The 12,855-nt window shown below is 42.0% G+C and overlaps 1 protein-coding gene across 10 annotated transcripts in view; it reads left to right on the top strand.

Moving 5' to 3' along the window:
• The window catches only part of B3GNTL1 (UDP-GlcNAc:betaGal beta-1,3-N-acetylglucosaminyltransferase-like 1), a 316,252-nt gene that overhangs the window by 182,809 nt on the left and 120,588 nt on the right, over positions 1 to 12,855 (top strand). The gene's annotated exons all lie outside the window — the stretch shown is intronic.

Below are 12,855 nucleotides of genomic sequence, written 5' to 3'. Positions count from 1 at the left end.
CCCCTTCTGAGGGCATGAAGCCTGACAAGTTTCAAGGAGAAAGGTCCAGGATATTTGTAAAACTGCACCTCCAACAGTTGAAAGTAAAACTCGTATCACTTGCCAGCAGCAGCAGCCTGCTGTCATCCTGTGCACAGATGTGGGGGCCTGCACCCCCAGGAGGACTGTGGGACTGTGCCGGATTCCTTTTGGGGGTGTGGGCCCCTGGCTCTGTGTGCAGGATGACAGGAGGCTGCCGCCTGCGACTGGCTCTGGGCGCACCCTGCGCCCAGCTCCGGGAAGACTGCTGCTGTCACTGGCTCCAGGCAGCAGTGGCAATCTCCTGTCATCTCACGTGCAGATCGGAGGGCCCACAGTGTCAGGAGGCCCACACTCGGTGGCAGCACTGGGAGGGCAGGTGGGGAAGCTACAGCGAATTTTGGGGTGGCAGTAGCCATTGGGCCCTGAGCACCAGAGAGGCCGGTGCCACTCCTGCTGCAGCCTTGGGAGTGATGGATGCTGCCTGCCTGCAGCCACTGGGCTGCAGTGTGCCAGGAGGGTCAGGGCACAATGCAGCCCAGCGGCTGCAGGCAGATGGTGTCTGCTGTGCCCAGGCTGCAGCAGGGGCAGCACCTGGCTCTTCACAGCACTCAATGGGAGCATTGGGAGGGCAGGTTGAGCTCCGTAGGGCTGGCAAAGCTGCTCTCCATGTGGCTCTGCCAGCCCCATGGAGCTGAGATGGGGCAGAGCCACTGGCCAGGGCTGCACTCGGAGCCAGGGCTGCACTCGGAGCGGTTCAACCACTGGCTCAGCTCTGTGGGGCTGCAGAGCCTCCAGACACTGGGCTGTGCTTGGAGCGAGGGCTGTGCTCCAAGCGGCTCTGCCAGCCCCATAGAGCTTAGCCCAGCAGCAGGAGAGCCAGTGGCAGAGCCACAAGGAGCACAGCTCTTGTGAGCACAGCCCAATGGCAGGAGGCTCCACAGCCCTACAGAGCTGAGTCTGGCAGTGGGAAGCGGTGGAGAGCCACTGGCCAGGGCTGTGCTCGGAGCCAGGGCTGTACTTGGAACAACTCTGCCACTGGCTCTCCGCCACCTCCCACCACTAAGATCAGCTTTGTGGGGCTGAGGAGCCTCCAGCCACTAGGCTGTGCTTGCCAGGGCTGCACTCAGAGCCAGGGCTGTGCGCAGAGTGGCTCCTCCACTGACACTCCCACTGCCTCCTACCACTGGGTTGAGCTCTGTGGAGCTGGTAGAGCCGCTCTGACCTCCTGACACCATGGGGCTACACTCCAAGCAGCTCCGCCAGCCCCACGGAGCTGAGCCTGGTGGCAGAAGGCGGCAGGAGGCAGAGGACAGTCACTGTCCAGGGCTGCGCTTGGAGCCAGAGCTGCACTCCGAGCAGCTCTGACACCAGCTCTCCTGCCACCAGGCTGAGCTCCGTAGGGAAGACCTCAGCACATCCCGCCAGCCCACAGCCCTCCCGTTGCAGCTGGCACCAGTGGCTCTCTGGGAAGAGCTGGGGGAAAGATCATGGAACTGGGGAATCCAGCTGGAAACTGGGAGAATGTTTGGGTCCCTGAACATTCCCCCAGCTTCTACTTCAATTCCCCAGCTCTCTGATCACTTCTCCAGCTCTTCCCGGGGGGGTGGAGGCACCTGGATCTGCATGCCAGGTTTCAGCAGGTTGCTGCTGTAGTTTCAGCGGCAGCCTGCTGAAACCCCACGTGCAGACCGGGGGGCCCGCACACCCCAGGAATTGCTGGGGAAATGATCAGAGAGCTGGGGAATCAAACAAGGAGCTAGATGTCAATATCAGAGAGCAGTCCTTCCTCTCCTTCTTCCCCCTCCCTCTCTTTAGTTTCTATTTAGGTCCAGCAAGCCCAACTTTGAAACGTTTCAAAACTTTCAAAACATTTCGTGTCCTCATTTCATTTTGAAGCTGTTTCAAAGCCTTTTGTTTCATTTCAGTTTTGCTGTTTCAAGCTTGAAACACCTCAAAACAGCTTTGAAACAAAACACCTGTTGAAATTTTGCACAGCCCTACTGCTTAGAACAATGGAAGTATTTTGCAGCTTTGCAAAAGAATATCACTAACTTTTAACATAATTTTAAATTCCTGTATAATGTTTAAGTATTTTGTTTTCTGTATATTGCTGCTTACAGGTTTCTTATTTCGTTTCACATCTTATGTGATTGCCAACATGCTTTAGCACTCTTGAGCTATATTATTTTTCTTTCAAGCATGAATTCTATGGGATTTAATTCCCTAGCATTAAAAAATGCCTCTTTCCTATATCCTCTGTGAAAGAAATAGAACTTACACAAAAAAAATCTTTGTCACAGATGGCGTATTTTTATGGAATGTCATTTTTTAGTATTGTCACATATAGTTGAAAATGGTGGTTCCAAAATTCAGGACCATTACTAAAATTGTTCTATTTTCATGTCATATTAAAAGATTAAAATGTAGTAACACACTCCCAAAACTCACAGGCTGGTAGCTATGTTGGGCAAACATTTCCGACATGTTTATTTTGTGTGTGTGTGTTTTTTCTAACAAGTATTGTATGCATAGGCAGATCTGGGATTTAGAAAACGGGAGTGCGGATGGTGTGGTGCATCATCACATAACACACATTTTTCCCTAGGTAAAGAAATTAGAAGCTTTTCTAATATGCTAGGGACCTAGGGCTGTATTTTTCAGTTTAAGACTGAGGCAGAAATAAGTATAGCTTTAGTGAAATGTGCATTAATTTGCTATGATACGTATATATGTTAAAAACATAAGTTAGGCAAAAAATCAAAAGGTATTGGTTCGCTAGTCCAGTTGTCATTCTAATTAAATGTATGTTTCTTTCAGTTTCATAAAACAGAATCTGTGCTTCTTGAGCATCTTGACAGTGCATCCACTGAGACAGCGCTTCACTGGAAGTTATTTCCACACCTAAGCTAATGTTCACCTGAATTATTTCCACAATTGAATCCAGGTTTTTAGCTAGAGTTAAAAACAGTCTGTGAGGCTGTGAAATAGGAGCTACATTACCAGGAGCAATTAACAGACAGCAGAACTGCAGAAGAAAGGATAGCTTAATTAGTAGAACATCAAAACCATTAAAAAAGGAGAGAGGGTCATTAACACCTGTGGAATGAAGAGTTTAGAATGATTCAGGTAGATTATAACAAGTTATGAATTAAGATGACTCCCTTATTGCTACCTGAATAGAAATGCTGCCACTGTCAGGCAGTTGGTTTTCAATTTTGGGTGGACTGGAAATCAAAGTTGGGGGTGCAACAGCACTACTGCACCTCCCTCCCCCTTGGAATCTGCCCCTCCATATACGTATTTAGAGCACTGGAAGAAAAGGCTTCTGTTAAATCAAACTAATATCATAATTTAATTTCCACAATATTCATTTTGTCCTCATAAAACATTTTCAATATGTCAACCAAAAGGAGATGGCTACATTATGACAGTCCCTATTATGCATTCCAGTGACCCACTAACACGCAATTCAGAGTGTGGAATGTGTTATCAAGCTGTCTTGTCATTTTTTTCCTATCAGTTGTATTCTTTTTAGCATGTGGGATATTGAAATTGAGCAGAATATGTTAAATCCAGCTTCCTGAGTCAGTTGTTTGGTGATTTTCCCAGTTGAGAAACTAGCAACAACATAAATGTCCTGTTCCTAACTCTCCTTTGTCCTGCACTATGTAGCCATTTTGCACCAAATAGGTGTAAAATACCCCTGGATCACAATGATAGTGCTTATATTTACTCCTGGAGAGCCAGACTCCTGTTTGCTTCAGACAAGAGTTTTCATGATTCATGTAAAAGTCTCTCTAATGCTGCATTTCAGCCCTGCTAGCTGTAATAGCCACTGTCAATTGTTGATCTAAGCAGTCTACTATGATCCTGACTTGCTCACTGTCTTAATAAGAACAGTCTGCAATCAACGTCTTTTGGAGCCTGAGACATATAAGAAATTAATTCAAGCCATTTCCAAAACCTGTGACCTAAGGGCAAGACCACCAAGCATGTAAATATGTCCCCAGAAGAATTTAAGATGTAAAAGTTCTCTTTGACTTATTTTTATAGCTCCTCTTACAATCTTCCTAGTTTTGTTTATTATTTTATTTAGTTAGTTACTAGTGTACACAATGTTGTGGTATTATCTTTAGAGCTAATGGTTTTCATACACAAGGTCATCTTCAAAATGCTACAACACAACTGATTCGATTCTTATTCATTTTTCACAGGTAAGAACAGTAAATTAAAACATGTCTTTACAAACAGAGCTTGCAAATGAGTTTTCAGTCCTTAACACATTTTTTCTTGCCTTAGTTTAACGGGCACGACAAACGAGTAGTCATTTTCTTTTGGTCATTAAGGATTAAATAGCCATCTCTTACACTTTTTCTGCAGCTATTTTTAAGTATCGGTTCTCTGATAGACAAGTATACAAAACATTGGAAATAAATTATAAAAAAGTGACAACTTTCTGTGTGTCTTCCCTCAAAGTGTCAGGTACTGATAGCTTGAAAGGTCTGGTTGTTCTGAAGACTGGGATCAAAAGAAATAATAAAAGTTCAGTTTAATGGTACCTGAGATTTATGAATCCTGTTCTATTCGTTTACCTCTTGTCTGTTTTTAAACTGTAAGTCAGTATTTGGCAGGCTGTTTCCTCCACAGAGGCCTGTCTGGTGTCTAGTGAACATAAAACTTTGTGGATAACAATCAAATCACAAATAATGGGATGACATGCAATTAGAGATTTTTAAGATTTCCTTGGTAAAATGTGTTAAATAGAAACTCATGGGTAAACTATCAGGAATGACATAGAGACAGCTGACTCACAAGCATGAGGAGGAAGTGATGGTTCTCTGCCTCAGCAGTACATCTGGCCAGTAAATAAGCAGAACTGATGGATTTTGAAGGAAGTCATGTCTGTCTTTGCCTTTAGGGATGATTGATGGATGATATTAAGTTAGAGAGAGGGACCGGTATTAGGGTAGCAGTTTCCCTTTAGGGGTATCCTTATCAGGATTTCATGAGATGTATGGATGTTGCTGTGTGACAGAATCTGGCTAAGCACTTCTTCTTGGATACTCACCAGATTGCTGTCAGAAGATCTAGGTACCGAATCCCCCTATATGCTTTAATCCTCTGGAGTTTGAACAGATGCCAGGCATTGCCCTTGTCTTGAGACCCCTGGACATGCTCTCATGGGGTAGGCCCTCTGTCTAGCATCCTGTCCAGGGGGTAGGAACCCATAGTCCAACTGCCTTGTCTCCCTGGGCTTAGGGCAGATTCTTCAGACTCTCTCTCTTTAAACAATCCCCTCTGATAATTTTGCTTCTGCTGTATACTGTCTAACTCCTGGTCTGTGTGAGAAAATGAACACACCTAGAGATGGGCTTGGCACAGTTACTGAACAGCTTGCTCTGTACTGAAAAGAAGCATGAGGGAGTGCAGAACGTTAGAAAACAGCAAATGGTCTGGATGGAGTGACCCTTGCTGTAATTCATTGCTTTTTTAGATGTCAGTGAAGTTCCATCAGTTGAAGTTGGGTGACTCAGTTTGTCTTCTTTGACCTTGACTAGTGCCACAGATAAACCTAGTCCTCCCTGCTATAAAAGCTTATTTATCACTTCCCCTCTGCTGCCCAGTACTTCCTGTTTATCTCTGCAAAGCTTCCAACCATACATGACTCCTCCTTACTACCTTGCTTTGTTGTTCCTGCTCTGTAATTGTCCACTGTCCCATGCTATGTCCTCCTACCTACTGTCCAAACTGGCTTACTCTGGGCCTTAGCTGGTTCAAGCTGCTTTCACTCCTGTAGTCACCCATTAAGATTTAATGACCAGCTGTTGTCAATCTAAGTGAGGACTTGTCCACATCAGCACAGGGTGATTTGTGATACAGCAATGTTCATGGCCAGAACTGCATGATATTTTCTCCCAATCCAACAAAGCTTCCCCTAAATTATCATATAGGTTGCTATGATGCAGTTGTAGAAGAAGCACATAACAATGGCTATTGCCTTGCATTAAATAGAAAATAGGATTTCAAATGTATGCAGCTAGGAGTGGATGTTGAGCTGAGATAATTACTGACATATTCCTTTTCTAGTGTTACTTCATAGTGATGTCTGCTGTGACCATGTGCTCCAGAAGAAGTGAATACTAGGAAATTAGTTGGCAGGTTCAAGAGAAGACATAAGAGTTGAAAAGAGATGAGCTCAAAGGAGAAGTATGAACTACAAACTGTGTTAGGTGCTTATATGAGAGAGAGGTAGTTAGCCATGTTAGTCTGAGGTCAATCAGAAGGCAGAGTAGAGGTGCACCTCGTAGACTAACTGAATCAGAGATGCATAAACTTTTGTGAGCCACAGCTTACTTTGTCAGATTCTATGTGATTATATTAGTGTGTGATGCTATGTATACAAGATCTGGTATCACAGGTGTAGTATGTGAATGAATTGTTCTAAAAGAAGAAATAAAAGAGTCTGCAGGGCTTGGAAAAGGAGACAAGAACATGGAAATACATGGGAGGATGAAAGAAACAAAGTTGGAGAGCAAAGATTTTGGATGACAATAGGTATACAGTTACAGAGGAGACATGGATGAGTGAAAGAGAGGGCAGGTAAAGTAAGAAAGAGGGAGAAGGAAATGTGTTACAGCTGGTCAAATGGGCACAGAAGGGGAGGTAAACAGATGAGTAAGGCTAGAAAAAGAACAGGGTAGATTTTGGGGGATGAAAGAATCTAAAGAAAGAAAAGAATGGACACCTGGGAGAAACACAAGGGTAAATAAAGTCAATCTCTTGGAATGAGAAAGAGGAATGGAATATATGAGAAGTATTTGGAAGAAGGGAAATGATGCACCCTCAGTGTCAGAATATGCAGGAACTAGATCAGATCCTCTTGGAACTACATTTTCTGCAATCCTGTTTTTATTATTTTAATATAATTAAAACATAAAATAGATTTTCACAGAGGGGAAATAAACTGGACATACATATTTGCAGCACTTGAGTGATGCACACACATGCTGCATTTCCTGAATGACTTCTCCTTACTAACTGTAGTATAATAGTGGTATAGGAGCTCTGTAGGAGACCAAGTGCATTATGCATAATAGATATAGTTTGATTAAAATAATACCATCCTTGAGGGTGAGGGGAAATTTTAAAACCTTTTTTTTTTTTTGCATGATTCTCTTGAGTTTACCAGGAACAGAAAAGTAACATCTTGAATATAGCTTACTTTCACGTCTTTCACAATGCTGGTTTTAGTGTAAATTTTAGAAGTTAGAGTCAAAACAGTCATATTTTCAAATATTCATGAATGCACTGTAGTTTAATCTTAACCTTTTTATAAACTCATAAACTCAGGGAAAAAATAGTAGATACTTCACTAGTGAAAAAGGATTAATTTTTGGACATGGACAAGGTTGAAATGATCCCATCCATGCTGCACATACCATATAACATCTGTAACTGAGATTTTATGATCATCTTTAATAATCTTTACATAAAAGCAAGAGTGAGAAACTTTATTAAAATCCATTTATACTTATATATTTGATAGAGGGTGAGTTAGGGTGGACCAAATAGAGCCAATATTAAAAAATGTTTATTAAAATTGAATCTACATATTTTAACTTGTAAAAGCAGACACCTATAAAACCTGTTACCATATCCTGTTTCTTTTGTTTTTCTTTGAGATGACTTCATGTCAATTAGAACTAATTGTAAAATTATTAAATGAGTTGGAACATGTTGAAAGGTTTTTGCCCTGTACATAAGAGCATTCTTTGGTTCCAAACAGTTTGCCAATATTTGCGGTCTTCCGGAGTGTTCCTATTATGGGAAGTTATTGAGGATGGACTTAGGAGTGTCTCTGATGCATTCCTGTTTATTGAAAGTGAAAGTACCTTCATCCCCTTTTCACTGAACACAGTACAAATCAAACAAGGTTATTTGCTTGCAATTCCAAGTTCCTTTCCAGCCAGGACCTTACATAAAAGATTCTTCTGTCTCTCTCTTTAATGCAGTATCACATTACTAATGCTTTTCGGGCTGTCTCCAGGGATTTCCTGTGGCCACTGTATGTGCTTCTTTGGTGTTTCCTTTCTGAATCTCTCACAAAGACATTGCTCCATCTAGGAATAACTAGCCCCTACCCCACCCTACCCTGCGTTTGCACCGAGGGAAGATTGCTTGATGAACTACATGTGACTTGTATATGTGGAGTGTATGGCTCCTTTTGTTTGAACTCTGTTCTATAAAGGAGTTTACATGGTTTTTACATTCATATCAAATTAAGATCAGTTTTGATCCTCATCGGCTTCACTGAGGTTTTGCCTGCCTGCCCTCATACACCATGTGTGTCCGTGTACATATGCTCTGTCATGTATAGTGTGTACATATGAAGTTGACTGTATGTCTAGCAATGATGCTGCATTTTAATCTTCCTTTACCCTTAGTCTTTTAATTTATGATTCAGCCTAATTCATTTAGACCATACTCATATTTTACATTTCTTTTCAGTGGAAGAGTTTAATCTGTTTGTAAACAGTTTAATAACACCTATATGGTGATATTATAAAATGCTGCCATCAGTTGCAAGAAATCATAGTAGTGAATTTTCTCCTTACGGGATTGAAATTTGTGGGAAACCTGTCATTTGAAGATAACCTTGGCTTGTTAGTTATTTGAGATTTAAGCACCAAATTCACTCTGTATCGGGTAGGAGCTATTTCCTTGCTGTTTCTGAAGGTTAACTTAGCCCTCAAGTCTTTAGTTGTTAAGTAGTGGCAACATGCATTTAAAAGATATTGCTAGGATTTTTCTAGTCACTGTTAATGAGTAACAGTAATTTTGCACATGTACTGGTGTCAGATATTTATGCATTTGGTCAGGGCCAGCCTTGTGTATTTAAATTGAACAGGGGTTGTGTAAATATCTTATTTACACAAAATGAATGAGTCTACAACTCACCAAATATCTTCATCTGAAGTGTGACTTGTCCAACACACCTTCATGATGTGCCTTAAGAACCACATCTCACTTGCTTTGATTCTCTTCTCCATACTTAACATATTGTCCAGCATTCTGATGCATCCATGAGGACTGGTATAACATAGCAATCCAAAACTCTTAACTTTGTCCCCATAGAAATTTTACTATTTGTCAGTATCTTTTTCATTTTCAGAAATGCATGTTTTGCCATTCCTATCCTCCATTTTATTTCATGATCACATTTACCATCTAATGTTATCCAGCTTCTCAAATACTTAAATTTATTGACCTGCCTTATCTGTTCCTTTTCCACTTTGAAGTTGCGTACAGGAAGGATATTCTTCTTTGTAATTACCATGCATTCAGTTTTTCTACAGTTGATACTGAAACCCTTCTTCTTGCTTTTATTAACAATTTGATCTGAAACTTCATGCAGCTTCTCTTTTGAATCAACTATTAAGACTGTCTCATCAGCACATAACGCAAGTTGTTCCAATTCTGTCTGCCAATGATCAGCCCTGGTAAATCCACAGTCTCCCTCAGTATTTTCACACTGTAAAATTTGAACAAGTCAGGTGAAAAAAATACAGCCTTGCCTCATGCCTCTCTTAATTTGGATGAAATCACTTAGTTCATTTTCTATCTTCACTGCTGCAGTTTGGTCCCAGTAGAGGCGTAGCATGAACTGAACTAATGTAGCTAATGTTAACATAGAGTGTAATAGTAGTGAAATGCAACCATGTTAGTCTTGTCCTGCAAGCAACTTGAAAACTCCATTGTGTAAGCTTCTGCTTGACATAAGTGAATGAACTCTGCATGGCCTTTATGTATGAGTGTGTGTAAAAGGGCGAATGGTGAGAGAATGGCATAGAGACGGGAGAAGAAGATTTAATTGTTTATGTAAGCAACAAGGCACCAAAATGTAAGTTACCAGCCAGTAACTAACTAACAAATGGCTGAAGAATCCCTTTGAAGCTCGAGGGCACAAAGGAGATAACAGAAGAAAAAATTCTACCAGACAGGCAACAAGAACACTCCAAGGCTAAGATAAGCTGAAGACAAAAGAAGAACAACCACAAAAACAGAAGCCGAGTATGAAAAAACCCCAAAGCACTGAAACAAAGGATGCCAATCCCTATAAAAGAACACTTTAAAAATGCCAAGCTGGGTGAGTCTCTTTCTCTACTGCTGTTTCATTGGAGCACAAATGCATCTGTTCACCCCACTCCAGCTGTTATCTTTAAATCTGCTATCTTCAAATCATCGTCATCTACTCAGTAAGCCCGGGCTGGCCACCCTGGGCTGATATTGAGCAACTATATGTGTGGATGAAATGGTTGTTTTGTGTATGTGTATGCCTGTGTGTAACGATGTGTATGATGATTTGTGTATTTGTATGAATGGTGTGACCGAACCTCTACGTCTAACTCATGTAATCAATAAACGCAGCATCTTGCCTTATCCCCCTTTATAAAGTCTCGCTCATGATTTGAGCAATTGGCAATTTGTGTAACAGAGGTTTCTTAAAATTTTCAAGTTTTTACCACCAATATCCAGTTCTTCCAGCATTTTCATTAACTCTGCATGCTTGACTCCATCAACAGCTTTGGTATAATCAGTAAAACACAAGAAAAGGTCTTTCCTCATTTCTGTAGCCCTCTCTGAAAACATCCGTACCATGAAGATAACATTTCTTGTACCTTAATCTTCAACAAAACCACATTGAACTTTTGCAGTCTCCAGTCTTACTCTCCTTCTAGCTTTGAACATTAGCACCTTTAATAGGATCTTTGTCACATGGCTCATTAAACTGACGGTTTGATGGAGTTTACATTTAATGGCCGCATGTCTTTTGGGGAGTGTAGTAAAGATCAAATTACAGGTAATTCTCCACTTCCATAGATCTCATTGATAACAGTTGTTAACTTTTCTGTACTAAACTCTTCCAAACATTTTACTGGTTCTCCTGCAATCGTATCTGGTCCTGTTGCTTTATTGGTTTTCATTCTGTTGATAACTGTTTGTACTTCTGACTTAAGAATTTTCAAACCATCCATGTTCTTCTTAATAGATAGCTTTTCTTCTCGACTGTCATGGAATAACACTTAATATACTCTGTCCATCATTTCAATATTTGTTCTCGTTCCATAATTAGATCACTATTCCTGGCTTTTGTACATCCCCTAGCAGCACATCCTCCATTGCCTGTGATGTCTTTGATATGCCTATACATTGATGTAACATCTTTATCCTTTTGTTTTTCTATCTCGGTACATTTTTCATTATGCCATTTTTCCTTTTCTTCATTGCACATTGATTGACTTTTTTTGGCCAGTTTCTTATACTCTTCCATATTACAGGTTTGATCCATTTTACCCATGTCATTCTGGGGTATTGTTAGTCTGCTCTGGGGAGATAAAATGCTGTTTTCATTCCTCCAGTATCGCAGGATACACCATTCCTAGCCCTTCCCATTTCATTGCTCCTTGGATACACTTTCAACCCTCCTGAACTCTACCACCCAAGGAGTGATGTTGGCCCCAAGTCAACACCCTTTCCCACATCTAGCAGGGATGACCCTAGCACACCCTGGCCACTCAGAACCCATGTGCAGCTCACCGGTTTGCAGCTTGTTCCGTCCCCCTAGCGATAGCAATCCTACTGCCTACCTCTGAAGAAAATAACCATCAGGCAGGTCTCAGTTCTGCCCTGATGTGATATGTGACAAGCTACCTTGCTATCAGCTGTGCCCCAGTGCGGCATGCATGCCATGAGTCCACTAGAGGTCAGCTGTTCCCTGGTGTGGTATGCATGGCAGCAAGCCCACCAAGTCTCAGCTCTGCCCTAGTGTGAGTGCTAACCCAGCTCCTGCCCTGGTGCGGTATGCAGTGAGCTTGATTGATCTCAGCTTGGCCCCAGTGTGGCAAGTATGCAGTGCGCTGTCTCTGTTCTGGCCTGGTCTGAATGGTAACCCAGTTCTTCCCACACTGTGGCCTGAAGCAAGCCTGCTGAGTTTTAGCTCTGCCCTGGTGAGTACTAACCTAACAACCTAACTCCCAGTTCAGTGAAACGTATGCAAGATTTTGGTCCTTTGTTTTTTGGGGGTTTTTTTACTCCTTTGTCTTTACTTCTCATTTCTTTTGCTTGTTCATGTCAAAGAGTTTTTTGCCTCAAGACTTTTCCATTCCCACCCGCAGCTGTGGCTGGCTCTTTCTGGCTGCAGAGGGAGGGAAGCCACAGCCCTCATGGTGGTTTCTCCACCCCCAAGGTACATTGGACATGTCACACTCCCTGCTCCTCTCCCACCACAAAGGAGGAATAGAAGCCTGGCTTGTGACTGCTCTGAAACTCTTCCTACTTTATGATAGCATAACATTTCACAAGTTTAAAATGTTTTAAAGGTAACTTGTAACAGCCCTCTAACTCAGGGCTGCCCCATTTATTTGTAGCTGTTAAGTGATATAACGGCTTTGTGGTAGATACAAATTCAGAAGCATTGCGATGGAGAGGATTTAATGTAGTGCAGAGATGGTGTGAGTAGGCTGTTAGACACGCAAGTTTGGCTATAAAGGCTTATGACCTTATCTAGCTTGCCTTTTAACAGTTCTGGCATGGACTTCTAAGCCATTCTTCCCAAGAGTGAGAAGCATAATGGATCTTTCTCTATATTAAGTGGTTGTTAGTAGAGCTATAGTTCTTGAAATAGTGACTAATGAAGGTACAGTAGGCTAAAATAATTTTGTAGCTAAAACTGGGAATACATCCCAGATAGATAAAGTTGCAGTAAAGGAACAGAGAAACAGAAATCTGTGTACTCCTGATACATGCCTGTAGCAGTTGCCAACTAGCCCCGCT

The sequence above is a fragment of the Crocodylus porosus genome, unplaced genomic scaffold, assembly GCF_001723895.1.
Source record: "Crocodylus porosus isolate Cpor-Errol unplaced genomic scaffold, CroPor_comp1, whole genome shotgun sequence".
NCBI classification, from domain to species: Eukaryota; Metazoa; Chordata; order Crocodylia; family Crocodylidae; genus Crocodylus; species Crocodylus porosus.
This window is presented reverse-complemented; position numbering and strand designations above follow the sequence as displayed.